Consider the following 27013-nt stretch of genomic DNA (forward strand, 5'->3'; position numbering starts at 1 on the left):
AGGACCTGTGCTGGGTGCTGGGGATGCAGAGCATCAAGGCCACTGGACCCAGAGGAGGGCAGCAATGTGACTCAGGCCTGTTTTAACTTTTTGAAAAAGAGAAAAGCAAGGGGGAGGCTCCAGTCCTTCACCCACGGGGAGAAAGCAGCTCGGGGCAAACCTTCCCCTCTTCTAATCTGTTCCTTGAAAAGAGCTGGAAGGAGCTGTAGCTCGGCTTTTGTGTAAAGTACTAAAGCATCCCCCCCCACCCCTCCCACGCCCCCACTCTCCTCTGACTTTCTTCTCTTAAAAGAGCGCTGCACCTCTCCAGGGACTGGGATCATTAACTCAACAGCACTTCGCCTCTCATAGCTTTTGACAATTTGTCAGTGAGCTGGAAAGTACCAGAGAAGCTGCAAAGAAGCTGGGGGAGAGGGTGGGGCCAAGGGGAAGGTCTGAAGGACCGTCTGGCCTCACATGTGCCTGGCCCCTGGCCCAACACCTGGCCGCTCCATCTCAAGGGACACAGGGGCCTGAGCTGTCAGGGAGGTGGGGCGGGGTGAGAGGGGTAGTGTCACGAGGCTTCCCACCCTCACCCCCTTTGACTATTGCCTGGAGGCTGCCCGGGGCTGGCTGACAACCGATCTGGACAAGGGATCTCTCCAGGAGAAAGGAGATTGGATGCTCCGCATTCTACCTGAAGCCAGAACCTCCCAGGTCCAAGCAGTGAAGGGTGCCTGAAGGTTGAGGTACGAGGCTGGGTCAGGAAGGATGCAAGTGAGTACTGACCTTCCAGTGTAGTGAAACCCCTAAGTGGAAGGAAAAGAGGTTGAGAGAAAGGAGGGTCACAGATTTTCCCCAGTCAAGCTGTGATGTAGACAGATCAAAAAGACAGAAAATTCCAGGGCTCCGGAGAGGCCATCCATATTGGAGTATCTCCAGAATTGGCTTTGAACAGTCCCAGCCATTAGGCAGCAGATGGCTTTGAGGGAATTTCACAGAAGAGGCAATGGGTCCCCAGCATCCCCAGAGAGCATCATGGAGCTCTCCTCCTCTGGCTCCCCTCCCTACACTAAGAACCTAGCTAGCCTTACTTGATAATCCTAGAATGGAGTATAGTTACCCCACACAGGGCGCATGCTACATATTGGGCACAGTACCAGGCACCTTGCACAAAGGACGGACCTTAATCCCCCAAGTCCACTTCACTGGAGAAGAACCTGGGACTCAGAGAGTGAGGTGATGGACCTCAGTCACACAGCTGGCCGGTAGTAGATAGAGACTTGAACTTGAGTCCATTTGATTATTAATCCTCTTCCACCCCTAAAAGACGCTCACCTTTGTCTTGTGTATCATGTTAACATCTTACTGTCATTTTAACGCTCTTCTTCTGCTCTCCAAGCCCCTATCGAAGTGCCAACATAAATTATAAATTCCCAGAGGTAGAAGTGGAATCCATAGAGTTCATTTTATTCAAATTTGAGCGGAGCGCCAAGTGCAATGGGCGCTTAAACAATTGCATTCTATCCTTGCATCCACGTGGAGTGTTGGAAAGCTACAAACTTGGACCACAAAACCTTAACCAGCAAGTTCCACTTTTTCCTTAATGGCCTCAGGTACTTTGTTTTACTGTTTGTTGTTGCTCCCTGAGAGGAACTCATTGAAGGCTGGCTGCCGCACTGATGTCGCAGTCTTGGCACTTTCTCAGGAGTTAATATAAGAAATTGCCGTATAAAAGAAGACTCTGATTTTGATGTTAAACTCTTGTCCTGGTTTCTGTACAAGTTCTCACATGATCATAAATCACTTAGAGGATGTAATGTCTGGGAATCGTCTCTCCTGAAAAAACAGGGACACTTCCTTCTATCAGAGAGTGAAGGCTTCTAGCTCCTTTCATTTCCCTTTATGATTTGGTTGCTGGGGCCCTCAGGCCAGATCTGATGCTGGTCCCGGTACCTACGTTAACTTTGGTGGCATATTTTACTTCCACTCTTTCTGTGGCTTGGATGTTGTACTTCTTATTGCTTGCCAAATCATTTATTGTAAGTCACCTTAATTCCTTCTTTAGAAAAAAGTGGGGTATGAATACATACAAATAATTATACTCATGTCTTTTTTTTTTTTTTTAGACTGTTGTATATTGTCTTGGTATATTCTCGGGTTTTTGGATTGTGGGCTCACAGCCTTTTGTCTTTGCAGAGAGCAGATGGACAGTGGGTGTTTTTGAGTGAGGGCCTGGGATGGCTTATGTATAAGTGAACTGCTGGAAGAGGTGGGAGAGAGCACTCAAAACTCAGAGCCAGTGGATGACTCGGATTTTGCTGCACTCATAGAAACTTATAGACAGGTGATGGGTCAGGCCCTTAATAATGCTCTGGATCTATTTGTAAAATGAAAGAATGAATGAAGAAATTAATGAATCAGTGCTTTTCTGAGCCAAGAGATCCTTCTCACAGGAGTGCAGGCAAGTGCTGTTTGGCAGAAAGCCCCATCCTCAGGCCCAAGAGGAGACTCAAGATCACTGTGAGCCCAGTGGAGTCCAAGTTCACCGCCCCATCCTTGCCAGGCCAGATGCAGTACTCGCCTGTGTTGCTGAATGAGATCAGTATGCTGGATGCCCGAGGAAAGTGAGTGGAAAGAGGGAAAGAAAAAGAGAGGAGGGTAGAAGGAGCTAGGTGCATGGTTCTGTGGACTTTTTCTTCTTCTCCCACTTGTATGGGAAATGCTGGCCCACGGGCATGTGGGGACAAAGGGACTCTTGATGTGTCTCTGTTTTCACTTGTAATCTTTCAATTCCCACTTGCTTCTCTATTTCTCCCTTCCTTTATGGTCTCTTTCCTGTCAATCCCCAAAGTTCCTACACACTAGTGGTCTTGATTTTTCTCCCTGATGTCATTGTCTCTCTTTCCACATATACCCCCTCTCTCAGATCCACAAAGGAGAAGCTCTTCGGAGCCCTTCTTCTCCCCCATTGCCCTGGATCCAGATCCAGCTAAGAGCAGGAGACACCAGCCCCAGAGCTTAGGGGCACTCCCACCTCCCAACTGACCTGTGTCCAAACCTCAACTTTACTTCTAATCCCAGTGGCCTTGCCGACATCAGTTGGGCTAATTTTTTCCTGTAATTAAAAGGAAACCCCCCCAATTCCATCTCTAATCCCAGATAATTAGCTCTCTGATTGCCAGTGGTGGGCAGGAAACCTCGTGTTTGGAGAGGGATTTTGGACAGACAGATTAGGCAAACACTATGCAGGAAACTGCACTGGGAAAACAGGCTGTTCTCAAAGTTTGTTGTTAAAAGAGATTTGGGGTGGGCAAAAGGGCCTGGTTCCCTCCAGGTGGTCTGAGTTGCCTCTGACCCCATGGGGCTTTCCAACAAATGGGGAGCTTGTCTTGGCTTTCAGCATTCTCCTGTTCATCCACGGATCCCTGAGTGGGCTCTCTCTCCCACAAGCCAGCAGAGGGTTTGCTCAGGGAGCATGCTCCTTCCTGCTCACAGAGGTGTGCCTGTCTGCCTGGGAAAGGGACAGATAGCCCTTCAGATGGTCACTCCTACATGCTGGCTGGTTAATGGTCAAAGGTCTCAAAATATGATGAGTGACAGCAAAACTACCATGATTCCTCCAACCCAGGGAGTAATGCTAGGAGCACAGGGTGTCCTGGTCCAGTAGGTTTTGGGGAGGACTTCCCAGAGTCGGGTACGATGCTCCCAAACAGGCTGCCCCATGTCCACATAGCAGTCATTGCATTATCATCTGCTCTGCTGATGTGGACTCTGGAATGACATTTTATTTTATTTTATTTTATTTTATTTCTGCCACCTAATTTTCTGAGCCTATGGTGGCACATAACCTCTTACAGAAGAGGAAACTGAATCTCGCAGAAAGCAAGTGACTCCCTCAAGCTCACAGAGCAAACCATGGCACAGCTGAGGACAAAGCACTAGGCTGCAGGCAAAGGGCTCTTCCCTGCTCTTTGCTCAATCCTATGTCCTCCAGTTCCTAGATGTGAGAGTTTGGGTTCTTAGGACGTTGGAGAGATGGGCGGCTTGAGAGATTCTGGACTCTGACAGTCAAAGCCTGGCCGACTTCTCCCTGGGGATCCAGAAGCCCATTGCTACCTTGATGGCCTCCTGACTTCTTGGTGCCGTGGAGTGGGGTTGGCGTTTTCAGGCCCCATACATAACTGGGCATGGGCGACACCACCATGCTGTCTCCTCTTCTTCCCGCACCACTTGGAGCCCTAAGATTAGCTCACTTTTGTTCTCAGAGAGGAAGGGCATAAGAACTGAAGCCGGTAGTGGGTGTGGTGCGGTGCATGGAGGGACCTGTGCTCTCAGAGTGCAGAGGCAGCAGCGGGAGCCTGTGAGTTGGCACCTGGGGGATTGCCCAGACTGCTGGTTGAGGCTCCTGGCCCTGCTCTCCCACTGTGGCTCCTCCAGTGAGCTCAGGGTACAGGGGAAGGAGCCAGGCCGTGGATGGATGCATTCCAGATGGGCTATCAGGTTTGCCCACAGTCGACCATGAGGTTCCTTTGGTCTCGGCAGCTCCCTGGGCTCTGATTCAGCTGCCCAGCGAAGGCCTGCTATGGAATGCCAGTGAAACCCAAGCCCTGCTCCACCAGCACCCCCCATTCCCTCTGCTACTAGGGACAACACATTTCTTCCTTTTCCTTTCTCTTCTTCATTAGCACAAAACCCCCCAGAAGTGAAAGCACTGGAGCTGGAAATTTGGCTGACAGCTGGGCCCCTGGGTCTGGAGTGTTGGACTATTTCCTCCTAGGAAGAAGTAGTTATGTACAGTTTTGGGTTCAAGTGCTGGATATTTGGGAACAGAGTGTCTACATGGGGACCCTGGGCTGGTGGCAGAAGCTCCTTTTATTTCTCTGAGTGCCGGATCTGTCCAGCTGGTGGTGACCTAGCCATGGGAGGGAAGAAAGGAGAAACAGAGGACACAGAACTAGGTAGAACAAGGCAACCAGACACGTGATGGCATGACAGCATCTCACTGCCCCACGGCTTGCATCTCATTCAACCTGTCCATCAGACTGGGGGAAAGACTAGCTTTCCTCATGTCCCTTCTACAGATGAATATATTGAGGCTCTGGGAGATTCGGATCACAGATTTGGTTTTGGTCTGTTAAATATCGCCATAAACATTTATAAGAACCGACTATGTGCTAGGGATCATGCTTATGTTTTGGAGGTATAGAAACAAATGCAGGATGGGCACAGTAGCATAGGCCTGTAATCCTAGCAGCTTGGGATGGTGAAGCAGGAGGATTGCAAGTTCAAAGCCAGCCTCAACAATTTAGTGAGACTCTAAGCAACTTAGCAAGACCATGTTTCAAAATAAAATAAAATAAAAAATCAAAAGGGCTGGGCATGTGGCTCAATGATTAAGCACCCCTGGGTTCAATCCTGGCACAAAAACCAAATCAAAACAAAAAAAAACCCATAGATCATGCCACATGCCATAGGAGCCAGGCCTGTTTTCCTATGTTACATAATTAATAAACTAATTATTCTCAGAGAAGGTCCAGTGGGCCTTGTAATATAAGAGACTTTCACACATCCTCACCCATTTGCTACTGTTCAAACAAGATCACATCCATTTCTCCTTGTCGAGAGAGGAAGGAATTTTACAAGTAGCATGAGAAGTCACATAAAGGTTTTCTGTCTGGTATAATGTGTCTCAGTTTCCACTTTGTTATCAAGATTCTGCTCTATGGTGATTTGATTTTGGAGTTTCTAGAAACTTCCATCATGGCCTCCTGTATCCCTAGTCTTTAGGGTCTGCTCTGGATTGTTTGTTAATGACTGGAAGACTTGAGGTGATGTTGACCTGCCAGGGTTGATGAGTTGGGCTGAAATTTGCATTTTGTTCAGAAAACCAGTTTGGGATCTCTGGCAGAGAGCAGCAGGACTCCAGCTTCAATGGAGAATACCCCGGAGGCCAGACGTTTGAATTAACCAGGGAAGACTTTTCTCCCCTCTCCTCTCCTTCCTCGCTCCTCTTCCTCACCTCTCCCCTATGCCAGCAGGCTGGCTAGCTACAGCAAAGGGCTCTCAGAACATGCTTGCAGAAGAAAAGACTTTTTTCCCCTTTCTTTCTTTCTTTTTTTTCCCCTTCTTCAAAGAAGATGCGAAGCTCCCTCCAGCCTCCCTGGAGAATCAGCGAGGGAACAGACTGTCTCAAAATGCCATTAAAACATCGCTCAAATTAAAAACAGTCTTGGGATGTGCAACTTCATGAGGAGAGAGGTTTGGCGATGTGCAAAAGGTGGTCTTTGACATCCCCAAGGGGTGGGCAGGTGGTGTCAAAGGCCCTGGTCCAGGTCTCAGCTCCCTGCTCTGGGCTGTTAATATGCAAGTGCCCTTGGGCTAGACATTCGGTCTCTCTGAACCTCAGTGTCACCCCATTACTAGAAATAAAATAATTTCCCCCCTCCCTTCCTAATTTCAATGTGCTTTAGAGAGAGGAGTGGCCCTGTTATTCTCAGAGATAACGTTCTTGGTTCTCATCACACACCATCTTCCTAGCCTCCCTCCCCTGCCCTTCCTTCCCCCACAGTCATGGTGCTATTTTAAGTTGAGGCTTCCAGCCAAAATCTGTACTTTATTAATTACGCGTCAACTACTCTGTGTAACGTTTAATGTGTTTTCCAGATTGTATCAAATCCACAGTGAAAGGAGGAGTCTGATGGCAGCCTGGGTCCCTGGCAGGGTGGGTGCTGGGGTGGGGGGGATGGGCATCAAAAGCCAGCTTGAGTCCATCTTGACTTGGTCTCTCCCTTTCTTCGCCCTGGAATCTCAGTTCAGGCCAAGCCCAGATCCTGCTTGCTGCTCCCTATTTAAAGAACTCTGAAGCTCCCCACGCAGAATTGAGGCTCCCTGATGGGAAGACAGTGAAACCCATCTCATTAGAAAAGGCCAAAGGGCTCAGACAACTGAGCCCCATTAGCAGAGAAGGCAGAAGGCCGAGGGTGGTTTGGAAAGGTGGCTCCGTGATATGCCAAGGGAAGGCTGGAGATGACACTGACCATCTGTTCTTCTCCAAAGAGGAGATGGAAATAGTGTTTGCATTGGGCAGCAAGATGCAAGGGAGCCCCAGGTGCCATATTCCCGCCTGCTAGGTTTCTAAGCTGTCTGATTTGGGGCAGATCTTTCAACTCCTCTGGACCTCAGTTTACTGATTTTTAAAATTAGAATTTGGTCAAGATGAGTTCTCAGGGGACTTTCTAGTTTTAGCAGATTATAGGGAGAAGCAGAATGCCCTAGGGTAGTACATGAATTCTGCATGCTTCCTGTCCTCCAGAAGATCACAATCAAGGAAGGAAGGCAAAAATAACGTGACATAAGAATAACAGCAAGAGGCATTCACTGTTATGTGCTTTACCTACCTGAAGATGTTAAATGCCACACAGCCCACTGAGGTGGGTCCTACTGTGACTGTTATGTTCACTGATGAACAAAGTAAGGCGAAGAGAGATGCAGTAACTTGTCCAGTGTTGTCATGCTTCTAGTATATGGCCAGGTGTTGAACACAAGGCCCATTCTAAAGCTTGTAATGTTCACCGCTGTGCACACTGCCTTGGGGAAGGGAATGTCAATGATTGACATTCTAGGGGGATCGACTAAGTCTCAGTGGGCCAATCTGGGAAGGCTTCCCCGAGGAAGTGGAATCTGAGCTTAGCCTGAAAGAACTAGGTGTTCCTCAGGCAGAGGTGGGGAGACATGGGGAGGACAGAAAAGGGGGAATGTAGGACAGAAGGGGATCTGGCGGGGCTGGAGCAAAGAAGTGTGAATGCGGCAGAGGAGAGGCAGAGAAGAGATGTAGGGAGAGATGGAGCGTTTCTGGTGGAGGGATGCCAGGACCTTGCTCAGGAGTCTGAGCTGTTTCCCAAAAGCTGTGGGGAGCCACTAAAAGGTTTTTAAACCCATGGAAGCTAACTTCTTAAAGCAGGCGGGGCAGGAGGCAGCACAAGTTCAGGATCAGATCATAAAAGCCTCAGCCAGGGGTGGGGCAGGGAGGTGTGCAGGAGGGCTGGGGAGGGGGGGCGGATCTACAGATGACAGATGGGATTTGGCTATGAACTGGATGTGGAAACCAGGGCTGGGGCTCAGTGAAGGAGTCACAGAGAACTCACCTGTTCTTAGAACAGCTGTTGAGAGATGTGGATGGGTGCCCCGCAGGGGCGTGGGATGGGGGCTCTAAGCTGGGCACATTAGGGGTGAAACAGAGAGATGGAACAACTGTCTACAGGTCGGCTTAGTTGAACTACATCCCCAGTCCTTTTCATTTTTTTTTTTTTTTTTAATTTGAGACAAGGTCTTGCTAAGTTGCTGAAGGTCTCACTAAGTTGCCAAGGCTGGCCTTGAACTTGTGATCTTCCTGCCTCAGCCTCCTGTGTCCCTGGGATTACAGGCGTGCACCACAGCACCCAGCTTAGTGGTCACTTTCCCAGGAGGCCTGGTCTGAGCCCCTCTTCCCCCAACAGCACTGGTTCCCTAGTTATAGGCTCTCACCCTGCTTATGGGACGCGGTCGGTCTCTCTAACACTGGACACCCTGGTAAAAAGCAGTCACTCGGACAAAGACTTGCAACTGTCCTTTCCCCCGTCCCTTCTGTGGGTTGTTCAGTATCATGTCCCCAGTGCCACTCGTGGTGCCTACGACGCTGATGCTCATCAGTACTTGCTGAGGGAATGGATGTGCTCAGCCTCTGGGCCGTATGCCCTTCTCTCACCCTTGGATGTTGGCATCCTGACTTCTCATCACTCCTTCCCTAGGGGCTGCGCCTCCCCGCGGAGTGCGAGGAGCCAGATGTATTCATATGTGCACCTGTCCACTCTCCCCACACTTATGGGTTCTGACACTTCTGTACAGTGCTGCCGGGTGGCAATAATGAACAGTTTAGCATGGAAATTGGCCTTCGCAGGAGGGGGCTGGTGTGTGCGTGCGTGATTAGACAGCTCTTGGGTGGGGGACACCTTCAGCTCCAGGGGAAGAGAGCTTTGATTCCCCTTGCCAGGCAAGCCCTTCCAGTCTGACCCCCCTCCCCGTCCCTTCTTTGCTCCCTCAAGCTCTCCTCTCCTGTGTCCCCGAGCAGGGGAAGAGGGTCAAATGATTCTGTCCCCCTCCTACCAATCTCCTTCTCAGGATTCTGAAGTGCCTTATCTCCTCTGCTCCCATTCTTCTAAAAGGAAAGAAAGGACAGCTGGGGCTCCCTTGTCCTCATTTAATAAGGGGGTTCACTACCAGTTGCCCCCTGGCCTTCCTTCAAAGGCCAATTCCAGACATGGCCTAAGAAATATTCTTCCCAAACCTCAGCGGGGATCTGGAGGGACCTAGGAAGATAAAGATATCTGATGCTTTTAGAAATGGTAACATTTACTTTCTTAAAAACCAAAGGCAGGGGTTATCCCTGGAAATTCTGAAAATAAAAAGAATGCAAAGCCCTTTTTAGGGACTGGAGTAGAGATGCTGAACTTCCTTCACGCAGGTCCTCAACCCAGCCTGCGTCTCCCCATCTCTGGGTGTCCGTAGGCAGCAGCGGCCGCTGGGTGGAGGAGGAAGCTTCTAAGGACGCACTTAGCAGGCGCTGCCTGACTCTAGCGGCACTAATGGATTCTGTTATCTTGCAGGGACCCTTGTCTGCAGATCGGCAAAGCGGAAGGAGGTGGCAGGTTAAAAATATTCTGTTAGCAAAGAGGCTTAGGTGGGGGCCATGCCACAGGATTACAGCCATGAGAAGCCTCTGGGCAGCAAGCAAACCTGCTAGATCCCCAGCTTCTCTTTTGCCTCTGGTTTGAATTTGCCCCCATGCTTGGCAAAGAACTGCAGAGATGGGAGATTGATTTTTTTTCTCTTTGATAAGGGCTGGACAACCATATATTGGGTCACCTAGCCCTCTGTCCTCGTCAGCCTGGTGCTTGGGCATCATCGGATGCCAGCAGTCATGTGGTGGGGTTGGCCAAGGTCTCATTCATTTTATAGCTCATGTTCTCTAACTTCCAAAAAGGAACTGGGTCCCTTATGGGAGGAAATAATAATACCCTACATTTAGAGAATGTTTTTATTGCTTCTGAAGTGTTTCCACATACAATGCCTTACTGTAGGCTCACGGCCTGCCTGAGGGGGAGAATTATCTCCCTGGTTTTGTAGTTGGGGAACAAGACTCTGAGAGTTTATGAGACTTGCCCAAGGTGACATATGTAGGTATTGGTGGAGTGACCTCTATGTGAGCTTCCTGATTTCCCATCCAAGGCTCACCTCCCATCCTCTATTCTTTCCATTTTTCTGCTCCGCTTAATACTCTGGGAAAAAACCCCTGGGGCTCTCCCCACTGGCTTAAGGAAAAATCTTCCTTCAACTTCACTTGTCTTAGAAGCCCTCTTGACTTGGTCTCAGAAGCTGCTCCTAATTTGTCCAGGCCTGGCCCATCGCTAGGCTGGTTATGTGGTCATTTGTCTCATTCCTACAGGACTGGGAGGGAAACTTGCAGCTGCGATGTCCCTGCTTTGGGTCAGAATGGCAGACACTGAGAAGAACCTTAGGCCTGCAGGTGGGACTCCATCTTGTCCCACATGAGCCCAAGGGATTTGAGCTTCATTTGCTGACCCAAGAGAATAAAAGTTCCAGAACTCCCATTGGAAAAATGATCCAGCCTTTACTTTACTCCTCCCTCCTTCTCAGAAAGGTCCCCCTAAGATGGACTTCCCGCCAGAGCTAGGGGCCATTTCTTCTTCCAAGATAAACTGAAGTTATTTTCCCACGAGGGAGCAGCCCCCTCCCTCTCCAACGGTCTACGGTGCAACGACTATCAAAAGGGACTTGCCTCCTGCCATCTCCGCCTACAAAGAAGATGGTCAGGGCACATTGCTTTTTCACATGGATCACACGACACAGAAAGAAATTAACCACAGACACTGAGATTTTGAAAGAGAAAAGAAATCTCGACTGGTTGAGAACTCAATAGAAATGCCGGAAGTTGGTCACTTGGCCTTCACTCCAGACCCAGGCTCCTTCCTATAGCACAGTCTCTTTGAGGGGTCTTTGGCTCAGGAAGCTGCCCTAAGAACAGATTTTAGACTGGAATGGAAGTAAAGCAGCCATCTAGTCAGCACTGCTTGAACCCTCAACAGACTCAGCCCACTAAGAGGTGAGCAGGGACTCCAAAAGACAAAAAAGACAAGCTGGTTGACCTTCAGGGACTTCTGGAGGTCCAGCAAGGGCGGAACGCACTCGTTTCAAACACCGCTTAAACGTCTCCTGGGAAAAGCATGGTGTGGCACAGAAAGTTGACTGTGATCTGGTTCTTCCCCCAGCAACTTGCATTTGGAGGGAGTGACACAGATACCTATGAGGCTTAGTGACAAGCACCTGGAGCCATCTAGAAAGTAACTCCATGAGTCCCAAAGAATGAAAGATAAAATTTTGTGGGTTTGGGGATATTGAAAGGCAAAATCGACAAATGTATTAAGTCATACAACAAGGAGATTTGGACAGAGCACTCAAGGGGGGCTTCACCCACTGGCATACGAATTAACCAAAGGCAGGAGGGGCTATGGAGGTGGAGAAGTAGGGGGGACACATATTGGAAGGGACATAGGAGAAAGGCCTCTTTCTTTCAGTTTCTAGATAGATGGATTCTTCCCTTGGGGCTTCAGTTCCTTGCCCCTCCCTGCAGGCTTGCTCTCAGCACCCTCTCTCCACACCCCAAGCTCCAAAGTTCCCAGCACAATGGCACTCTGTACATCGAGGCTGCAGCTCCCCACCTGAGTCTGCACCTGGGGCTACTGAGCCAGAGAGGGAGTTCCCAAAATAGCGGAGCTTGGGGCTACGTCGGAATGTGTGTGCTGACTCCCTGCATTTCTAGGTCGCTGGGGATCGGCATCAACTAGACAAAAGAAATCCATGTATGATTTCCAAGCTTCACGTCTCCCTGTGCTGAATTTTAACCTCCTTCTCTCACTGAATCTTGACCCAGAACCCCTAATGGGGACTGCCCCCACATTTCATAGAGCTTCTAAAAGAAAAAGATTCAGAGGAAGAGAGGAACAGGCAGGGAGAGGAGGACCCCAGGAAAGACTGTCCCCTCTCTCCCACACCCCCTCCTAGCAAAGTGAGCTGCTAATGCATTAATTAACTAAGTAGTTTTGAATGTATGCCATTGTACCTCATTGTCTGCAACTGCCATTCCCTGGAGGAGCCATAATATACTCAGTGCACACTATATAATTAAATAGCAACACATGTGTCCCCTGCCCAGTGCCGGGATGCATATTTACTTGTGTTAATGAGAACTGGCATGGCCTTAAGGATGACAGGACCACAGAGAGGTAGGAGGAGATGAGCCACAAATCTCTGGAAGTCGAGGTGCATACACTCTACTCTTCTTGCTTTCCCATCACGGCCTCCCACTTCCTATCCCTGGAAGGGCATCTCAGGACCCCTGGTGGAAGTTCTCTCCAGACCACAGGCCAGAGTGCCACCTGCCTCCCTCTTCTCTAATGCGAGTGAGCCGCAGCAGCCTGCACGTGGTGCATAATGACTATGTTTCTGCTTAATACAAATTGTGGTTATTTAGCAGCCCAAATACCAATTCCCTACTGAGATCCCTGTCGTTGAAACCCCACACACATACATAGACATGGCAGACTCAGACGCAAACCCACCTGCCTGCCTTCCCCGCCCAATGCATTGCAGAACTGTGCTCTGGCTTAGTAACACTGGGCCAGTGACCAAGTGGATGTGTCATGTGGATGCAGCTTGGTGGAACTCAAGGCAGGTCTTTGAGTCAGAAGGTCTTACTGCAAATCCTGGTTTTGCTACTTACTGTTTGTGAAATGTTGGCCAAGTCACCTAACCCTCTGGAGCTTTTTTTGGAAAATGGAGACAGTGATACCTAGGCTATAGGTAGAGTGAACAGTATAATCTGTGATGCTCATTAACGGTTTATGTTTTGCTTTCTCTTCTTTTCCCTCTGCAGATGTGTCCACAGCTGGATAGGAAGTGGAGGTACCTGTCTAGAGGCAAGGAATGGACCATGGGGTTGCAATATATTGCACTCAGCTTTCAGTTGACAGCATCCTCATTTTAATTTAAAGCAAGTTGTTTGAATGCAACAGGCTCTCATCTGTTTGTAGTTTGCTGAATATCCCTAACATCTAGGAGAGTAGCCAATATATAGTAAGTGCTCAGGAAATAGTTACCAAATAAATAAATGCCATATGTCTCTTATCTAATTCTCATCATAACCCCATGCAGTAAGTATATTGCCACCGTTTTCGAGGAGAAAAATAGGCTCAGAGAGGTTAAACGCCTTGCCTAAGGCACACAGTTTGCCTGGGATTAAAAACCTCAAGCATCTGAATCAAATGCTGTTTCTGCAGCCACTCGCAGCCTCCAAGAACTTGAATAGTCTCTAATTTTATAGTAAGAAGGGAAAATAAAGACAGAAAGAAGATAAATAGTGTGTGGTTTTTTTAAAGAATGACTGTTCCCAAGAGGTTAATGGGCCTGAGCGTGGTCCTTAATCAGTCATCAGTGGCCAGGTCATGGCACCCCAGTAAGTCCGGTTTCCATCAGGACGTGAGGCCAGGGAACGGACTTGAATTTCAGAGCAGACGCAAGAGGAGGAATCTCTAGGAGGCAGAGACTGGGCTCCTCCAGGATCACCAAGTCCACCCCCACATTCACTCAAAAGCCACCCTGCCTCTTTGTGGGTTTTCTGTTAGTCTGAGCTGATCAGCTGCCCTGAGTGCACTCTTTGGAGTGAACTCCCTAGAGAGTGACTTAATTGTCCTCACTCAGACCTTAGGATGCTCCCAGACCAAGTTACTGGACATGGAACAGCTGGGCTGGGGGACAGACAGGCCCCTCCCTGAACTGAGCTCTCAGCAGGTCTCAGGGACAATCTTGGGGAAGAAGAGACTCCCAGTCTGACCTTTCGGAGGGGAGGGACAGGAGTGACAGGACACACACTGCAGATGTGACACATTCTCAAACACTGATAAACAGGTGCAGACTAATGGCATGATGACAGGGAGAGTTCGGATGGGTCACACATGATCAGCGAGTCTGGATCACCCGCCTTGTCTGCTGGTGGACCATTAACTCGTCACCAGCAGTTCCTGGTCTCCCACGGTGGGCTTGATGTGACAGAGACCCAGCCCCAGGGCAGACCAGAGTTGGATCTAACGGCATAGTTTGAGTGTATCTGGCTCTATTGGGGGAATGAACCAAGGCTGCTCTCCTAGAAAATAAACTCCAGAGCCACCATCTTGGTGGGCAAGAGGGCAAGCGGCCGAGCACTCGAATCACATAGAAGACTGGGACTAGAAGTCACTCTGGGGTCACACAACAAGACTCTAGGATAGAAGAGAGATTAGGGGGCAGGACTGGGGAAGGGGAGAAGAAGGAGAACAGATGACATGTTCAACAGGTAAAAAAATGATCCATTCAGCAGAGGAGGGACCAAATCTACCAAGAAATCTAGATTCTAGCTGTGGTTTGGGCACAATTCAAAGGTGGCTTTTGGCAATCACTCCTCTTTTACAGTCTTGGTGGGAAAGAGAGAGAGGGAAAAAGATGCTCAGATTGGATAAGACCTAAAATCATTATTGACTATTGACTATTAAGAAAAATGCTCAAGTTTTAGGCTTATTACTGAAGTATCTACTACCTCCCAGTCCCAGAAACCAGGATCTCTCATGAACTTTTCCAGCTAGCTGTGGGGGACCCTGTGCACCCCTCATTAGATATTCACCACCTCTTCTCACTCCCCAGCCCCCCTTCACTTCCCCATATGCAGATGACTTAGTTTTCCAAACCTGATAGATGCTGACAGGTATATTGTTCTCAGCATCTCCAGACTGCCAGAGGCTGCTTAAGTCAAATGATTTTTCTTTCCCCTAATAACTTGGAGAAATTTTTTTTCTCTTAAAAGGCAAAAAAATAGGTCTTTTTTTTTTTTAATGCCTCTTTTTTACCTTAAAGAGACAGAGTGTCATTTATCTTCCTCTTTGCCCAAAGTCAAATGAAAGGAACATTAAACAAAGACCAGCCTGCCTTGAAGCAGTCATTTGTGACTGGAGGCTCCGGAGAACTGGGCTGGGCCTTGGGGACCATCTCCAGGGACTGGTGATTGACAGGTTGAGGGGAAGTAAGGGCGGGTGGATCTGAATGGCGGCCAGGAGGAGAGGCATAGCCACCCACAGAGGCAGGGGAGCAGGGGGCCCTGGGAGGTTGGATGTCTGCTAGGTGTGGGGCATGGGGCTGGATGTTAGGCAAGAGCTACCTGTGGGCATGCTCCAAAGGGGGCTAGTTTGACCAAGCACAAGAAAATAGAACAAATCTGGTGATGTGGTATGAACTCCTCTACGTTTCATGGTATGAATCTGTGATCACAAAATTAGATTGACCTTCGAAATACAACTAAGTGCTGACAAAAATTGCCTTTTACCCTATAACCTGTATTGTTTTAAATGAGCAGTAAACCATTATTGGCTGATTCCACTGACCAATAGGTTTTTAAAGCCGTGCCTAGTGATAAATATCCAGGAAGTATAAAGATAAATAAAATTCAGTCCTTGCTAAGAAATCTGCAACCTTATGGAAAGGAGAAGACAGGGGAGAAAAACCACAAGATGGAGCAATGCCAGACACAGAGGGCTGTGGTGCCAGGAATTCAGGGGTACCAGTGGGCCTGAGGAAGGAAGGAAGGTTTGCTGGAGGGGGCGTTGCTTCTGGGGGTGCTTTAAAAGGTGGTATCATCCCTCGATAAGCTATAATATAGTTGTAAGATGCAACAAGGGAACGTGGATTAAATGTACATATTAAGTTTGTTTGGTCTTCAATGAACTTAGGATGTGGCAAGAGGTCAATATTAAAGATCCATGGGGTGGGGGGCTGTCATGTATTGTCACTGCCACTGTTTGAGTCCGAAGGTCTGATAAGATCTGAGTCAGCAGGCGCTCTTTCAATCAGCGATAAGGTAATGACAATAAAAGCTAATTTTTTTGTTGAATGCTTACAACAGCTAGCCACTATGTTAAATGTTTTATAGGAGCCCTGCCATTTAATTCTTAAAATAAATTTAATTCTTAATATTATGAGCAAATGTTCCATTTTGGAAGTGAAAAAAAACTAAAGCAGTGAAAGATTAAGAAACTTGCCTTAGGTACCTAACTTACTCTCTCAACTTTGATCTCTTTAAGTATTAACTGATATAACAATAGCTCTTATCTTCCTGTAGATGAGGGTTAAATAAGAAAATGTATGTGAAGCACTTAGCCCAGTACCTGGCATGTAGTACGAGCTCAATAAATATTAGCAATTACCATCATCAGAAGTGGGTCGGAGGGAAAGTTACACATTACTTGTGCAAGCTTATGTAAAAACTGCTGTTCTGGGCCCCTGTTGATTTGCAGTTACTGTTGCTGGCTAGGGAAAGTCTAATGGAAAGGTAGGTGGAATCCTGTAGTGAAAGGGCAGAGATGCCTGGATTTTGCTTTGTGAAACATCACGTTCTGTTCTTTCCTCTATTTCTAGCTCTCTCCTTTGGTCCTGCTTTAAGGACAATTCCGAGTCCTCCCAACTTCTTGCTGCCCCCATCTTCTCTCATTTCCCCTCATGTTTCCTCACAGATATGCCCACAACTCTGCCCACATCAGTGGATGACACTGGGCTCACAAGGTGATCTCAGCCCTGGGTAGGCTGAGCCCAGCACATGTCCTGACACTTATCTCACCAGGAGCAGCCTGGCATCTGAGTTCTAGGGTGGCAACCATCCCGAGGAAGCAGCCTTCTCTTAAAAAGATCCTGGAAGATGGAAGGAGCTGATCTCATCGCATCCTTGAACAGCACCAGGCTCAAAGTCCAGCTTTGCAGACGCAGCCTTGGGAATGCTCTGGCCTTATCTGGAAGCCCTTTGGGGAGGCTACATAAAGCTGCTTTTTGTATTCAGGGGACACTTGCAAGTAGCAGAAGGGAAGAGGTAACTGAGTTACTCTGAGGCCACCTGGCTGCAGAAGACAGTCCCTTGGCACCTCCTAAGAAAATAAGGCTGATTGGCTAAGTGTTAGATTAACACTGACCTGGATTAACAGTGAGGGGACGTTGAGCCAGCTCTGCCTCTCTGAGTTATGCTACCTCACTGGTACAAGTGAGAGGCAGAGTTGGGTAGTAGTTAAGAACAAGATCTAGAGCCAGTTTCCCTAGGCTGGACCCCTGGTTGCAGGGTACTCCTGTGAGCCAAATTTCCTCATTTGTAAAATGGGTTCATGCAGGACTTGGAGCTAACACTTCTGGAGCACTTTGGACTACAGCTGGCCCAGAAAACATTAGTTGTGTTTTTGAGTATTACTGTCACTGTTTTGCTGCACCAGGGATGGTAAATTAGTGAGTGTTCTGAAGGTCCTTACAAAAGACATAGGAAGACAAATGTCACATGTTTTCTCTCCTATGTGGAAAGCAAACAAACAAAAACCCCCAACAACCTTAAAGTAGAAGAGAAACTATTAAGAAAGTGAAAGCAGAGGGGAGAAGAGGGCAAGGAAAGGGAGTAGAGAAGGTGGACCTGGTAGCAATACAATATGTGCTGTATGCATGCATGGAAATGTCACAGTGAATCCCATTAATTTGTACAATGAATGATTTAATATTTATAATAAAAAGTAAAAGGGAAAAAAAAAGATCATCACAAAAAATGGTGTCTGTGGTTTCTATTTCCCTACACTGTGAGCCCCATTTAGATTTCAGAATTTTTCTAGCATTTGCAGAGTGCTTGCTACATGTGCATATATTATTGTAATTATCTTATTTAATTATCTTGAAACAAGTCCTGTGAGTCCCATGTTATGTTCATTAAGAGCTGAGACAGGGGAGGTTCGGGGAATCTCATTGAGGTTCTCATTATCGCACGGTGGGTGCATGGCAGAGCGGGATTCACCTGCAGGCCAGCTCGGTACTCTCTCTGCTCTAATTTGTCTGCATTGCGACAGAGGCTTGGTCCTTTGGTACTGAGCTAAAACATCTGAAGATCTAGGACCAAGGCTCCTGTTGTAGGTGGATCCAGGGCTGGGGTTAAGTGTGTATGCTGAGGCTGTCTCAAGGGTAGATGGAGGATTTGCTAGTGAAAATGTTACCAGCTGAACCAGCATTAGCCAGCCATATTGGGCTGAGATGGAGGGGAACTAAGCTAATCCTGTCATTACCAGCTGGACCTGCAGAGGGATAGGCAGCAGCACCTAGTCAGGAAGAACTCAGGCATCTGCTACTACAGTCAGCTTGACTTTCATTCCCTGGGAATGCCACCTAGCCACTAAGATGCCAAGCTGTGGGGTGTGTGTATACACACACACACACACACACACACACACACACACCAAAGTCAGGGAAGAAATCAGTGGACTATGTGGGGCTTGTCCCTCATGCCAAGTTCTCTCTAAGGAGAGTACTCTGAGGCCAGAGTCTCAGGGTCATGAAGTGACTTGTTCCTGCAAAGATTTGCCTGGAAATGGAGCACCCCTAACCACCGAAAGGACTCAGTTCCTTTCAGTGAGGGACTTCCAAATATGGGGGGAAAAAAGAGTGAGGCTTGCTAAGGCCTGGCAGCCTAACTGTGTGGCGCCGGGAGATGGGGAGAGAAGGGATGACTCTGGAAAGCCTGGTGCCTGTTCTATTCTTGCCGAGTCCATTGGGGGAAGTGGGGAGCGAACACAGAAGGCAGTCATAAGGAGACACAGCGGGTGGAGGTGGGGGAGGTAAGGGATGCTGAGAGGGAAGGAGGTACGGTCAAAAATCTCTGGATGGTCATCAGCCAGATGTGGAGACCATATGGAGGAGAAGGGCTGGAGGTGGAGAGGGGAGGAAGAGGACAGGTGACAATGGCTGCTAAGCCATCAGGGTGGGAAGGGAGAAGAGTTCCTGTGTGCCCTCATAGGAGACCAGGCCCACAGGGATCCACAGGCCTTCCTGCTCAAGGCCCTGGCCAGTCCTGACACATTCAGTTTCTACCAGGACTTGAATGTGGCAGGGTGGCCCTGCTGTACTAGCCCTTCAGCCTCCTCTTCTCCAAGGAAATAAACTAGTGTTCCCTGATGTCCCTCAGTGTCTCTGGGATGAAATTGGATTTGGCTTCTGCCAATCTGAACCCTCCCTGGTGCTGGAAGCTCTCTGGCCAGGACTGGCCTCTTGTTTCTTTGGGGAAGCTGGGACAGCTGCGAACCAGCTGTGGTTAGCACTTTGCACACTAGCCGCTTTGTGGGAGCTCTGGCATGCCTTGGAAAACAGACCTCCGTGGCATGTCCACCAGCCCTCCAGCAGCGAACAGACGGCTGATCCTGCAGGAATCTGGGAGGAGAAGGTGCGATGAGTGAACCAGAACACCTGGAGACCTTTACCTAAAGAGAACTTGAAAACTGGACTGAGACAGGAGCGGGGAAAGGCTGGGGGAAGGGCAGAGATGTGATGAATGAAGGATACAGTGTGTTCTTCCCACATTCCAGTGAGGTCCACTCATCCTGGCTGAGCATCTGACAGTGAAATGGGGCCTTCAGTGTGCAATTCTGCCAGTCACTGCCAAGAGCCCTTCCTCCCAGGGGAGGCCCCTTCTCCCACCCCCATTGCATCCTCCAGGGCTGGCATGTCCTCTGAACAGGGACACAAAGGCTCCAGCAACCACATAAAAAGGAAAAGACACTACCCAGCCCGAAATCCCAAGAAGATGGAAAATGACCTCTGAAAGATTCTATCAGGACAAAGAAGTCCCCATTTTGTTGGTGTCCCCCCAAAACCTAGGTGGTCTGGTGAAGACTATGGTTTCCACATTGGTCAAATCTTCTAAGAAGCTTCAGATGGAGGTCTGGGGCTAGATGTCTCCACACCAGTAATCATCACTCTCCTGAGGAATGGGATGGAATCTGGGAAGGTCATCCAGCAGGAGATGAGGCCCTGGAGGGCAGAGGTCAGGCTGAAGAGAGGGTGTAAGAACGATCGTCTTCCTAAGAGAGTGCCTAAGAAAACCTGACAGCCAGAGACAGAACATCCTACAGCTGAAAAGGAACTTAAAAGGTGTCCAGGGACTCATTGGCAGGGTTATAGGGTTGGACACGGGTCGGCTTCCCATTACGTGGTATCTTGGGGTTTTTGTTTGAAGTGAATTGACGGATGGCTCAATTCTGTCCCTGTCTGAAGCAACCATTCTCACATGGGCTCTTTCTCTGTCCTGCCTGCTGCTTTACAGTTGGCAACATACATTCAAACGCAGGTTCCATCTTGGGTTACAGTAACTTCATGGAATCCATGTAGAAGGAAGGAACCTTAGCTATTTCACAGGTGAGAAAGTGGAGGCTGGAGAATGGTTTTAGCATTAGCTCCCAGCAGAGGCCCAGCACCCTCAAACTAACTCTGGGACTCAACCATTCCATGGAAGGTAGTGGGGGAGTCTGTGACCTCTGTACCCCTTGAATTATGCACATATTCCAGATCGCCTTTACGGGAGAGAGCAGGAGCATGGGTTTTGTGTGTGGCTGTGGACAATAACATGACTACAGATGTCTTGGGTTCATAGGGAACAGGACCCAAAGATGATGAGTGATAAGGGCAGAATTATATTGATATACTAGGAAATGTCTTGAGGAGAACAGGAAAGATCAACTAGAAAATGGCCCTAAGTAGAAAACAGACAGTAAAGGGATGTGGTCCAGGGAGTGCTAGGGAAAGAGAGTGATTTTATCCAGGAAAATGTAAGTGACTGAGGAAGCAGGGGGAAGCTTGGTGTGTGTGAAATGTAGCCCATACTGAATTAAAGGCTCCAATCTGGAGTTATCTTTCAAAATTGCATATCTGATTACATTCTTAACTTTCTCAAAGGTCTCAATGCCATCCCCTTGGTAACTAAAATCCCTACCCTTGAACATGCCATTCAAAATCACTAACAGGGCCCTGGCCTGTCTTTGCAGTGGTTCCATCTCCCCCACCCAGCCCTGGGCTCCTCTGTGCCATTCATAATCCCCTGGCCTTGCTGTGTTCAAGTTCACACCCAGTGCCTTTGCACAGACTGCTGCCAGAGAATGGCCTTTAGTCTTGTTTCCAGCTCAAAATTCCTTGCAAATATGAGTCCAGTTCGAATGTCCCTTTTTTCTTTGAAGCCTTCTCTACTCTCCCAGGCTGAGTTATTTACCCTCTGTGCTCCAGGCCCTTAGTAATGGGCAAAGATTTCTCTTGATACTGTCCTGCGATGCTCCAGTTGCTAACATAAAGCAAGGCTGTGACTTAGTCCCTTTTATATTCTTCTTGGCTAACCTGTGCCAGCACAGGGCCCGGCTCATGACTCAATGAGGACTAGATAGGAATACAGATTCTGGAACTAGACTGCCTGGTTTTCCTCCCTGCTCTGCCTCTGATTATCTGGGTAACCTTAACTTCTCTGTGCCTCTGTTGCTTCATTTGCAAAATGGGGACAATAATTACAGGCAACCTCAGGATTATTATGAGGATTAAAAGAGCTAATATATGCAGAGCTCTAGGAAAGTGGCCCTGAGTAAGCACTACTCGAGTATTTACTATGATTATTATCTTCTGAATGAATAATAAAAGAAAACAACAATAATATAGAACTAGCAAGCTGGTCACATTTTTCCTAAGTGACCTCAAAAGAACCTAGGAAGAGTTCTGTTTAGGGTGGGAAATACAATTCTGTTGAAGAGGAACTTGAAATAATAGCAGAAAAAGTTGAACCAATGGGCCGTACAACGACATCAGTGGTTCTCCAAATATGGTCTCCAGAGCACCAGTGTCAGCCCCACCTAGAAACCAGTTAGAAATGCCAATTCTCTGGCCTCACCCCTGCCCAGTGCTACTGCATCACAAACTCTGGGGGTGGGGCCAGCGATGTGTGTTTTAACAAGGTGTCAGGTGATTTCGATCGACTCAAATTTGAGAACCACTGGGCTAGACTTTGCCCATCTGTGTACTGCGGGTGCCTTGAGATTTCAAACCTGCTATTGCAAAACAGGTGTGGGGCCTCACCCTGAGGACTTAAGCAAATATCAGGCAGAAGGCATTCCTGATTCCAGGAGATGATATGCAATGCACAGACCTCAGCCTCTGCACTGTGATGGGAATCCATGAGTGCCAATTCCTCTCTTTTCCCACCTTTTTCCTACAGAGAGGAGAGAGAAAAGGCCATGTTCCCATAGCACTGTTTTTTCGCTCAGAATCCTGGAGCTCTCTTGAGTGAAGGGGAGGGGGAGGCCATAGCAAAGAACTGTGGGAAGTCTGGCTGAGAATTCAGGTACACAATATGCACATGGGTGCCCATTCCCATGGGTGTGGGGACAGTGTGCATGAGGATGTCACTACTCTGCTGAGCCTGAAGCTGCGCTAAAGGAACAGGTGGGAAAGAATGAGGGTGGGCCTGATGGAGGGACGGGAGCTTGGCTGGGGTCCAGTGTTCCAACAGAGATTTGAACAGTGAGTCAGGCTGGCCCCAGCCTCCCCCTGAAGAAGGCCGAGGTGCCAAATGAAGAAGTATGTCTTCAGAGGGTGAAGCTGGAGGTGTGGCCTGCCTCTGCCTTCCCTCCAAGGGGCCCCTGTCTGTGGGAGTAAGCTGCACTCACCCACCTCTCACCACCTGGGCCTTGGACCCTTGCTGGGAACCCCATTTCCAGGGTTTTGAAGGAGGCACAATGTAAACACCTGTATATCCACGTGGATGGGGAAGAGAGAGAGTTCTGGTGACTTACCCCTTAAATATACCCAAATTGGGATGATTTAGAGAGGTGTTTTGCAAAGTTGTGTCCCCAGACCAACAGCATCAGCATCATTAGGAACTTGCAATATCAGTATCTGGGAGATGCAAATTCCCAGGCTCCATCCCAGATCCATTCAAGGAGAAACTCTGGGGTGTGACCCAGAGATGTGTATTTCAACAAGCTCTCCAGGAGACACTGACGCATGCTCAAGTTTGAGCACCACTGGTTTAGGGCCTGGGTTGATGAAGAGGGACAGGTGCTATCCACAGCAAAGGCCCCTCCCCTTTGACCTGGCATTTAGCCCCTGCCTTATAGTCTCTGTGCGAGGATGACAGCATGCAGGGCCTGGGCCAGGGAGACTCTGGAGACAGAGACAGGGCAGAAGCCCTGCAGGTGGCAAGGCAGAGGAGAGAGGCGGGGAAGTTGCCACAACTCATTTTCTCTTAACATGAAAGCCCAGAGGAGACCTAAGCCTCCTTGCCATTGAAACGGGTAAATTACAGGATGATGATGGTGATATTACCAATAATGATGATAATAGCACCAATAAGGCGAGGTCAGACAGGCACTTTCCCGTCTTTGGTCAAGGGGTAAGGCTGCAGCTTTGGTGCATTTGTTTCTGATTTAGAGAAATTCTGGATGACAGCCATCTCCATTTGCATGCCAGGGGGTGCAGCTGGGGTTCCTAGCTCTTTATCCTCCCTCTCTCCTGTTGGACTCACCCTGCAGTCAGTCAATTATTCTTCCCCCTGGCACAGGGGTCTACCCCGTGCCTGGGCAGGTAAAGGGTGGAGGAAAAATAATCAAGAGGCAGGCAGCACCCTGCCTCCCCTAGCCGGATGACCCCTGAATTCACAGACTGGAAGTCAGATATGGAGGACAGAAGATGGAGAGGGAGATCTTCACCCTGGATACTGCCAACACTGAGGTGCTGGTGAACCCTGGAGCCTTGGGGTTCTCACAGTCCCTCTGGCAAGCCACAAAGAGATACTAGAGGCAGGAACTGTGTATCTGGGAAGAGGCTTCAGCAGTTGTATAAATAGCTTGAGTTAGACTCTCCCTAAGAGATCTCTCCTCCTTCCCCCTGCCCAGAGAAGCCAGACCAAATGTCAAGGACAAGAAAGGTCATCAGATAGCATCCTTCTTCCAAAGGATCCCCTGACATGACACTGTTCACCCCTGCCCAAAGGCATCTTTCTTACTCTTCAAGATTGCCCAAGATGAAATATTTCCCTAAATGCTACAGCCTTTCCTGGAGGATCAAAGGGAACAAGGAAATACTCAAGCCCTGGGTCTCTTCCCCCTGGCTGCCTCTCGCCCTGCCCCTCCCCCCTGGGGCTTCAAACACTGAGGAAATTAGCAAGAGGTCCCCTGTCATCACAGGCAGTGACTTGTGAACATGTGCTTGGGTTGTTTCTCCTCCATAACACGAGGTTTAGAGCAGCTCACTGGGGGCTTGTATTTTCTTTTTTTTAAAGGACTGTGTGTATGTTAAAGTCATTAAGGTTGGGAAGGCGGGGTAGAGTAGGGGAGTAAAGGCCATTATATGGGAGGAGAAGAAAAATGACCTGTCTTCAGGCTGTCAGTGGAGGAAACGCCTCTGCACCAGGGAGTGGGAGGGGGCTGGGTCCGAGGCCTGCCGGCACCTCTGTGCCTGACCACTGGGCGCAGGGGGCCAAGGCAGCCGAGGTGGGCAGGGAAGAGTCCATCCCTGTTACATCACTCAGTCCTGGACTTGGCCACGGCAGTGACTATGGCCACCTGCGAGTGGACTGTCACTATTTATGTGTTGGAGAGCCACCAACAGAGAAGAAAGCTGGGAAACGAAACCAAAGAGGGAATGCTCCCTGAACCCCTCTGAGGCCTCAGGACCATGCCCCGCACTCCTCACCTGCTCCAGGGTGAATGCACACAAGTTCCACGTCCACCCGGGGGCCACTGTAATCACCCTGTTCACAGAGGAGGAAGCTGAGAGTCACCGTGGTTCCGTGTCTTCCCAAAGCCACTGCTAGCAAGAGGTGGACAGAGCATGGAGATCATGGCCTGTGTTTTTGGAGACTGCTCCAGTGAAGGCCAGTTCATTTTACAGAGTCCCTGCCTGTCATGAGGACTTACGGCCACTGTTCCCACCACAGAGCAATCAAGAGGACGTGGGGCAAGAGACACTAAGAGGGCATAAAGAGAGGAGGGAATGAGGGAACTGGGGAGAGCACAACTGCTCTTGGCCCAGCTCAGGTCAGGCCTTCTGTGCCTCCCCTCTGAGAAGCTTGAGAGGGGATGATGGAGGTTGTCTCCTGGGGAACCCCAAAGTTCCAGCCTTCTGGGCCTCCCAACCTGCAGTAGGACCCTGAGTCCGTCAACTCTTATGTCCCTTCAAAATTTCACAGGCCAATGGGAGGCAGATCTGTACAGAAGGCCCTCGACAGTGAGATGGGTACATTGAGGGCCACAAGAAGCCACAGAGAAGCTCCTTCCTGTGGGGCTCTGAGGATTCCCTACCCCCCCAACCCCCATACTCAGCCCTTTTCCTCCAGAGCAAACCCCTCTGAAGACTGGCAGCTGCCTTCCCAGGCACTTTGGTCCCCTCCTGAGGCTGAGAGGCAGCAGGCAGGGGAAGGCCCTGTCTGTTACCTAATCCTTCTCTGGGTAGTAGGACCCTGAAAGGGTGAGTCCTGGCTCCCTGGGACACATGCTCCAAATCACCGCTCCAGTGACAGCTTTTGCTTTACACGTCAGGGAAGCCTGCAAGGATGAAAGCCCCAGCCCCCTGTCTGCCCCCCAGGCCTCCCTTGCCAAAACATACTGTGAAAGGACCCCTGACCTCCACCTCATACTTTCTCTGCTCCACCTCCCGTCAGCCCTGTGTGCTGCCCTCCTCCCTAGAGAGGGGCAGACAGCTCAGTAATTTAGGGATCACTAGTAAGAAAAGTGCAAAGGTCAGAAGTCAGAGAGGGTCTGGGAGGGGGGTTCCCACCCCTGCTTTCTGTCTGGCAAGACCCTCTCCTCCAGGAGGAGTCCACCTCTTCCTCCATCTGCAGAGCAGGTCCCTGTGGGCCTCAGATCACTTCCAGGGTAGGGAAAGGCTCCGGGATGGAAAGGGATGCACATCCTGAAAAATAACTTTCACCATGCTAATGCACCCTTTCAACTTTCTTCTTTTGGGTTTTAGTATCAAAGGAAATGCTACACTTCCCCCCAAATCGCCTCTGATTTAGGAAGTTCTTTCTCTTATCATACTTCAAACTCTTGCCTGCTCTAACTGCTATACAAACAAAAGCTAATTTACTTAGGGCTCTCCTTTCTTTCCTACTATGACCTGTGCATGGCTCAGTCCAGCAAGGATCCCAAGCTTAGAAACTGAGAAGCAGTGACTCAAACCAATTCAGGAAAATGAGCGGTTAGCTCATCTCTGCTCATCAGAGTATTGGAATCACCAAAACAAACAAACAAACAAATCGCAATTCCATAGCTACTAAAAAACGGCTTGCGGTCCCTATAAGAGCAGACATGTGGGAAATGACACTTGTAGAATGTAGCTCTGGAATCTCTCCATCTTGCAGATAGAGACATTGAGGCATATTTTCTATCCCTCTCCTGGTTTGTAGCAAAGCAAGGGCTCCTGTTTTCCTCTGCAGACGTGAGAAAGCAAAGGGTTTGAAGAGCAGTCAAGGGAGCTGGGGAGGGAGTCTGCACCTAGTGCTCTGGGGTGCTAGATCATTACTAGGGTGGGTAGCTCAGCCCATGGTTGAGGAGAACCCAGTTGCCGGTAACCTGGGGAATTAATGCACCTTACAGGTTGGCTATACCCCAGCTGCAGGGAGCTAGTAAAGACCTCGGGGCCAGGGTCAGAAAGAAGACCCCCTCAGTCCCTCTAGGCATTCTCCACATGTGGCGTCCAGCAGGAGCTGCCAACCTCTGTCCCAGGAGAGCTTTGCTTTCTACCTTTTGTTTGCCCAGAGGAACTGGGAAATGCTGGAGTCAGAGGGGGAGGCTGACTGTGTTAGTCCGGGTGAGCAAGGGTGAGCTCTTCTGGGTCTCCCTCCCCCTCTGGGGACAAGGTCAGACCAAAGGTCACAGATGGACCTGCCCCGGTGTGGGAGGAGGCACATGTGTTATTGTGTGCATGTCAGGGGACGGTGAGGAAGTCACTCACTGATGGCTTCTAAACAAGAGAAGGTTCATCCTGCATCTAGAGGGAGGGCAGGGGGAGCCCTGCGAAGTAGCTTTCTTGAATGTCACTTAGCCCTCACTCTGTCTTCCTGTCTCCTTTTTTC

General features: G+C 49.2%; 1 protein-coding gene and 1 long non-coding RNA gene across 2 annotated transcripts in view; one reads left to right on the plus strand and one right to left on the minus strand.

The window, feature by feature from the left end:
* Window positions 1–17675, plus strand: part of LOC144367208 (uncharacterized) — a 30535-nt gene extending 12860 nt beyond the window's left edge. The window contains exon 2 of the long non-coding RNA XR_013426522.1: window positions 12971–17675. This is a non-coding gene — a long non-coding RNA (uncharacterized LOC144367208). The remainder of the gene's footprint in view (window positions 1–12970) is intronic.
* The window catches only part of Plxna2 (plexin A2), a 208152-nt gene that overhangs the window by 125555 nt on the left and 55584 nt on the right, over window positions 1–27013 (minus strand). The gene's annotated exons all lie outside the window — the stretch shown is intronic.

This window comes from Ictidomys tridecemlineatus, chromosome 10, assembly GCF_052094955.1.
Source record: "Ictidomys tridecemlineatus isolate mIctTri1 chromosome 10, mIctTri1.hap1, whole genome shotgun sequence".
Taxonomy (NCBI): Eukaryota; Metazoa; Chordata; class Mammalia; order Rodentia; family Sciuridae; genus Ictidomys; species Ictidomys tridecemlineatus.